Consider the following 7,763-nt stretch of genomic DNA (forward strand, 5'->3'; position numbering starts at 1 on the left):
TCAAGGCTAGTATACAAAAGAACAACTCAAAAGCACAAGGAAACACCTGTTGAGGGCCCAAAGGTGCCTTGGCGCAGTGGCTGAGTGCTTGATCGGTTGTCCCTGCTTCAGGTGGGTTTCAGACAGGTTCAAGTCCCATGCCATCAAGGTACACGGAGGACCATCGGGAGAGGTGTCTCTCCCCCTGTTTCCTGAGAAGTAAAGGTAAGGTGTTATGTGTGAAAGAACTCTGTCCAACTAAAGTTTTTCAGAAAGCTCACCATGCCTTGGGATCACTGGAAGAATTTGAGATTTAATTTTAGCCTTGAAAATGTTAAAATGTTCCAGCATTGAACCTTGGGGGAACTGGGACTTGAACATGGAACCTCTGTGGAATGAGTCTGATCATTAGACCGCCAGTCCATCATTCATTCACTCCTGGTGGGTGTCTCTTAGTGCATATGACTTATTTTTGTGTATTTTAGCCTTGAAAATTTCAAAGTATTCCAGCATTGAGCCATAGGGGTACTGGTATTTGAACTAGGAACCTCTGCACTTTGAGTCTGATCATTAGACCACCAGTCCATCATTCTGTCAGTCCTAGTAGATGTTTCTTATTTTTTTGAATCTTAGCCTAAAAGTTCAAAGTATTCCAGCATTGAACCATAGGGGAGCTGGGATTTGAACCTAGAACCTCTGTACCTTGAGTCTGATCATTAGACCACCAGTCCATCATTCATTCACTCACAATAGATGTTTCTTAGTGTTTATCACATATTTTTTTAGACCACTAGACCATGGCTCAGACACTCTGAATGTCCCTTAATGATTTTGACTTCTTTTGCATTTTAGCCTTGAATAGTTCAAAGTATTCCAGCATTGAACCTGCGGGGGGACTGGGATTTACCTCTATACTGAGTCGGATTATTAGACTGCTAGACTTTCACTGTCCACCTAAAAGTTTAAATTATGAAAAGAAAGCTTAAAGCTTCTGAATCCTATGAGGTTATATAACTTTGTTGTCCCCAAGACCTTTCGAATAAAGATAAAAAAAAAAATGACTTGTTGGAAAGTTGAAAAAATCCACCAAACAGAGGACAGAGGTATGTATGTATTCTGTCCTCTGCCCATCAGGTGGCGACCGTCGCGTCCAATCCTCATGCAAATGAAGTTGAAAGTTGAAGAAAATACACCTGAAATACACTCTTTCAACTTCATTTGCATGAGGATTGGAATGCGACAGTCGCCACCTGGTGGGCAGAGGACAGAATACATACAAACCTCTGTCCTCTGCCCAACAGGTGGCGACCTACACCGTACATTCGCATACGTACTAGTGTGACTGAATGGTGTAGTGCAGTCTATTGATCAGACTCATAGATTCCATTTTCAAATCAGCAGTTTAATTAAATTTTAATTATTGAAGACTATCATAAAGATGAACGTTTCAAGAATACTAAAACAATAGCATAAAGTTGTCCCCGAGTGGTGGTGTAATGATTCAATTATCTGACTTCGAGTGCAGACATTTCTGGTTTAAATCCCCGGTCTCCTGTTATTCAATGCTGGAGTTTCAATGTAGGCTACTATTAACTGAAGGCAATTAGACAAAAGCAGAGTCGTCTAATCAGAGAGTCCTGCCACTGCGGGGTCAGAAACAGCGCTGGTCACGTGGTTCATTGTCACTTTACACCTCATAGACTTCAATGCATTCTGTAAACTTCCGGTTCACGTTTGTCACTATACGCCAATAGATGTGTGCGTAGAAGACCTGGCCCCATGAAGTGAACGGGAGTGACGCAACTCTCCGAAGGTAGAAGGCTCTGGACAAAAGAAAGTCTTGAAGAGTTACAAAAAGTTATTGTGTAGAGGTCTAGCCTAGTGTTCAGACTCTCAGAGCAGAGATTCTATGATGTTTTTGGCATCCCATAATAGATAAGAAAATACACTGGTTTTAATGAGTTACTTAGGCTACAGCATTCCTCTCTCCAATCCAATCCAATCCACTTTATTTATATAGCACATTTTACATCCGAGGTTTACAAAGTGCTGCACAGAGAATCATAAGCAAAATACACCATAAAAACACAGAGAACAGCAAAATCACTCAAAATAAAAACAACAGTGAAAACAAACAAAACATAACATAGACCACAGAAACTCTCAAGTGGAATTAAAAGCCAAGGTATAAAGATGGGACTTAAGACGAGCTTTAAAAGACTCTATGGTGGGGGCCAGTCTAACATGGGAGGGGAGTGCATTCCATAGGCTCTGTCACCCCTGGTTTTTAATCTGGTCGTCTGTGTGACCTTGAGTTTCAGCTGGCCCTCAGACCTCAATGACCTTGGGGGGTGTTGTAGAATTTTTCAAACATCATACTGTACTAATATAATAATTGAATTTCCATAAGGGTGGAGTGATAGTGAATACAATATTTATTTAACAGCATAATCAAAAGAGCTCTGAGACAACACACATGCAGTGTTGCCTCCTGTTTCCTTCGACAGTCTCTCCTTTATACAAAGTAGTGTGACAAGAATAGGCATAAGGGTGTCTCCTAAACAGTGTCTAAGAATATAATTCGGTTAAGATGAGAAGAGTTCTTCCGTATAAGGACTGGTGACGTCGGAGCACTGTCCCCATAGACAGCTGTTGTAGTCAGTCTTTTTGTGCCAAGTACTAAGTACTCTTAACTTACTGGGGTAAAGTGACAGACACATTACTGCACATATAAAACAAGTATTACATTTAATTAGAAATCTATTATAATTCCTCCCTTTGATCATATATAATCATATATGGTCATTAACAGTTAATGTAATCTACAAGAGGATCAAACATCAGTTTTGAAACACATTTAAATCTGGTAGGGGCGAAAATCCAATTAAGCATTTATCTTGGTAAAATTCCATCCTACGACCCTCAGGTTTGAGCGATCACTTCGTAAAGCCAGCATTTTGTTTGTGTATGTGTTTCTCCTGCACTCTTTTCCACTTGAATGAATGAGTCCCTTCTTAGGTTGGTTCGTAATGTCTCTTCTTCCCTTATTTGGGCAATGTCACGACACAGGGCTTCCATGCCCCTTTTCCGATCACAACGTCCTCATAGCAGTTGGATTGACAGCGTCCTTCATAGTGGATGGGATGCAAGGCAGTTAGGGTATGTCCCTTGCACAGTTCTATCATCTCATCTGGTTGGGATGCAAGGCGGCAATTCCATGGTGATTTCCCAGACCTCTTTTGGTTTCCATACATCTCATTTTTATGGCTCCGTCTCATCTTTCATGTATGGTTTAATTTATTGGATTTCATAAAACTGGAAATAGAAAACTCAGCACCAAGGGTTATCACATCCTAACCTAGAATGATTTTTATAATCTATACAGCCATCAATATTCTGTATTTTCCAACATGGCAATGGGGAGCATTTATCACTTAAACAATATTCAATTTGTAGTACAAAATGGTCATAAATAGTGCAATAATGAATGATATCTTATATTTTTACATACCTTAATGTGTGGAAGTATTTTCTTACCATAGGGTTTAGACATATTTGACATATCTTTCCTTCCATTTTTTCCATTGTTAGGAGTGTTCCTTTACCATATTGACTCAATGTTTTTGGAAACATTTTGACATCTCCTGTAATTACATTTCATCTTCCCAACGACATTCCATAGCATAGACATGTTGTTATGGGTTTAGTTAGTTAGTTCGTTTGTGTTAACCACACATACAGTATGTTGGGAAGAAAGAATAAATCTGTTAAAACCTTCACCACTTGTGTTTTCTCTCCTCTCTTAAGACCCCCATAGTATTTCAGCACCTAAAAATTGGAAAATCCTTTCCTGGGAAAAAACAATTTTGAATTAAAACACATTGACACCTTCCCCATAGCTAAGTGATTCGTGGGAGAAAACAATCTTTCATTAGACAATCCCATGACATATAGAAGACATACAATATATTTCATTTCCGTCCAAAATGGGACTCAGGATCCCTATAGAGAGAAATCAAAAGTATAGTTAGCGTGACTTTTCTTTCACCTTCAAAGGTGAAAACATCCTAATTTTGAAAACATACTCCGTATAATGCATTCAACATTATTCTCCAACAAACCAGTGATTCTCAAAAAACACTGTCCCATTCATTCTACCCGGGTAGGCTATCACTCAATCATATTAGACTTACACTCTTTGAATTCCCTTCAGTGGCCACAGTCACTCCTTGCATTTCAATTCAGTGGTTCAGGCTCCTGTTATTCCCAAACATACAGTGACTCCAAGGGTGTATCTCCCATGTCTATCAGCTGGTCATTAACCCAGCAGGAGTTCTATCAGCTGGTCATTAACCCAGCAGGAGTTCAACAAACCTGAAAATGTACTAGAGTCATTCTATAATTGTAACCTCTTCTAGTTCTCTTATAATTAATAGCCTAATGCTCATAAAAAACTAATAATTTCTATACAAATTCTTCTTCTTTTATAATCCATATTACCATTCTTCTTCTACGAATTCTTCATATCCTATCTTCTTATAATTTTCTCATCACCTCCCCCCTTATTTTTGAGAAGCACTGGTAGAGCAGGCAATGATCAGCTGACTGCCACGTCACCTGTTATTGAATGCAACCGCACTGACCCACTCGAAGCACTGGTAATATAACCCCAGTTCCCAGACTTCAACATGAAGCTCACACTCTCCAAACCGAAGCATTTTGGCACCAAATAAAATGCATTCTTTAAATACACTCCTAAACCCAGGTTCCACCCGAGTATGACCTACAGTACAAGCTCCCAACGTACAAGCTCCCAATGGTCGTATTTGTGACGCGTTGCACTCTTGCTCAGCGCTCACAACGTGCACGCTCCCAATGGTCGTATTTGTGACACCCCTTGTCAGCGTAGCCCAGAAGAACATCACACGAGCAGGGAGATACAAAAATATATAAACACCGCAACACCCCCCCATGGGAACAGCCACGTCACTCGTGACACAAGACTGGTGTAGTAGCATTCTATCAGAAACTACATTTCATCAGAAACTAAATGCAACCGCATTGACCCACCCGAGTCAATGCTGACTGGACCCATATCGCGAGTTCCACCCATTAAATTCCTAGGGACTTCATGGATAGTGTTTATATTACAAGGAGGATTCTCAAAAAGAACACCGGTACGTACGGAATAGTCTTATAAAGGCATTTTCTATTTTACATTAAGGTCGGCATGGCATATGCTGCATAGCAGCCTGTAACCAATTTGATAATAACCGGTTAACCCCTAACACAGATCTTTTCCTATTAGTAACCATCTGTGGTGTTTTTATTAAGTAAAATAGAAAAAACAATCAAAAATCTTTGATTACACCTAAATAGCCCACTGGTTGAGCAACTTAAATAATACCCCTAGAAATGCACAGGAACACATAAATCATATATTATCTTCCTAGGCAAAGGACTCTTACTGTCTTTTATGTAGGAAATTGGTACAATCCTATATTGGTTATTTCAGCTCAACACACTAAGACTAATCCGCCTTGGCAATGTATAGTCCTACTCTAACCAGTTTCAACATTACTCCTATAGTTATCCTATGAGAAATAACAGGAAAGGCCGAACCTTATAGTAAATTTAGTACCTCCAAACTCAACTGCATTACCACTCTCCTTCCAATCTCTAACAACAGACATTATTTCAACCTTGTTAACTAATGTCCCCTGAAGACAACACTGTCCCTGTCATTCAGCTACACCCGTTGGTCTGAACTGACTTCTCCATGCTTCTTCCCCTATGTGGACTTTTTTCAACCCCCCTCAGACCTTAACGGTCAGTGGCCACACCTGCTGTGATTTAACCCAAAAATAAAACACTATTTTTGCTGCCTGCCTGTACGTTTCGTTACCACAGAGTTAGACAGTATCCACACACTAGTAGGTTACCTAAAACAGCTTGTCGCATGTCAATACACTTAAAAACACCATTATTTTTTCCTATCTTAGTCATTAGTCCCCAGCACTCACATAAAATTTAAACTAGAAAGATGCCAAATGTCCATTGAACTCCTATAGTTCCTCACGCCTGCATCACTCCTAGATTATGCTTACGTATAGGCCTCTGGATTATTTTAGAAACGTCTTTTTTTTTTTTCTTTTTTTTTTTTTTTCTCTAGTTGGAAGAGAACAGGAGAATATGTTATTGGCTTATTTTAAACACAAGTTAAAATTTAGGCCTTCCTCTTTTATTCAGAGTATATTGGCAACAAACAATCTGACTCAGATATCCCTGTTGTGTTCTTAATCCCATGTCATATTTTACATGATCTGGGTCCAATATTAATGACAATGTGACACTTATCCTATGTAAGTGTAAAAATTAGGCTTCTATTGTTAGACAAATCTAACTTATTTCATTTGTGACCCCCCCTTTTTAAGCCCAAAGGACTATCATGGCTACAGTAGTTAAAGAACACTTCATCTTATGGGGGAAATAATTTCCAGTGAGACAATTCTCTTCACAGACTGTCTTATGCCTTGTTTGGTTTAAAACCATCCCAATATATATAGTTATGGGTATACTGACTATAAAGTATAAATTGGGTTCATATTTACAGGACGCTTCGTCCCATTAACACTTTTTCAAAATATCATGGTTTCAAAACTTCTACAAAACTCTACATGTTCTTTAAACAATCTTTACTGAGTTATAAATAAATGTCCTATCAATACCGGTATATGTATGACCCTGGCTTAGGATTATGTTCATCCTCTGTTACGCCAAGTAGACATTTAGATAGTATAGTTCATTTTTATCATATGGAAGCCATTTATCACCTAATCAATACTCACCCACTTACTATGACCCCACCATCGCTCCCCCGTCACGTTAGCGCCCCACTGAGAGAGGAATTACTACAACCACCACACAGGAAAAAACATAATGATTAGCCATCCAAAGTGTTCACGATGTATCCTTCATGTTCCTTAGGAATGTTCGGTCTCACCAAAGGTTCTGTGTGCCCCCCACAGAACCAAAGCCATGCACCTGGCTTTAGTAGTCCTTGGAATTCTTGCAGTCCCAAAATGTCATTTGAGTAACATTCTCAGTGTCATGTTGTCCCCAGTCCAACATTGTTCTCCAGATGCGGAACTAGTCCATCTTGATGACCAGACTGTCAATGTGATCGCATTTGCCCTCTCCCAGTATAGCTCAAGTGACAGGTGAACCCCTGATGGACACGCAGTAAGCAGAGTAAAGGATTTCCCAAAATCTATGTTTGAAAAACCTGGCTTCTCCCAATATGATAAAACAACACAACCAGACATTATCCTTATACTAATGCTACAATCATCTGCTATCTAATTATAATGCCCTGCAATCTCAAAAGTATTTTACATTTACACAGAATCCTTCTTAAGGCAATTCTGTCAATACTATGTCATGAACCGACAGCGTATTCCTGAACAGCTGCTGTGAGAGAATTGTCACACTTACTTCTAGAGGCCCTGTACATTTTACAGTAATTGTACTGTCCGGAAACAGTTCTCTAGATCTGACCACATGTCCTCCATTAATAACAAATAATATAATATTATAATATTATGTCTATTTTTCACATGGGAAAACCCCAGTACATTGGATAATTTCACTACCCATCTTACAATATTAAGTACATACATTCACCACTATTTAGTGCCCGTTTTTCAGCTCCCTTTCTTTAGATACATTTTACATGCCAGATCTAAGAATTTAAAATGGTTACACTTAAAAGCTAGTCATCCAAC

This window comes from Nannobrachium achirus (assembly GCF_963921795.1).
Source record: "Nannobrachium achirus genome assembly, chromosome: 18".
In the NCBI taxonomy this organism is placed as follows: Eukaryota; Metazoa; Chordata; class Actinopteri; order Myctophiformes; family Myctophidae; genus Nannobrachium; species Nannobrachium achirus.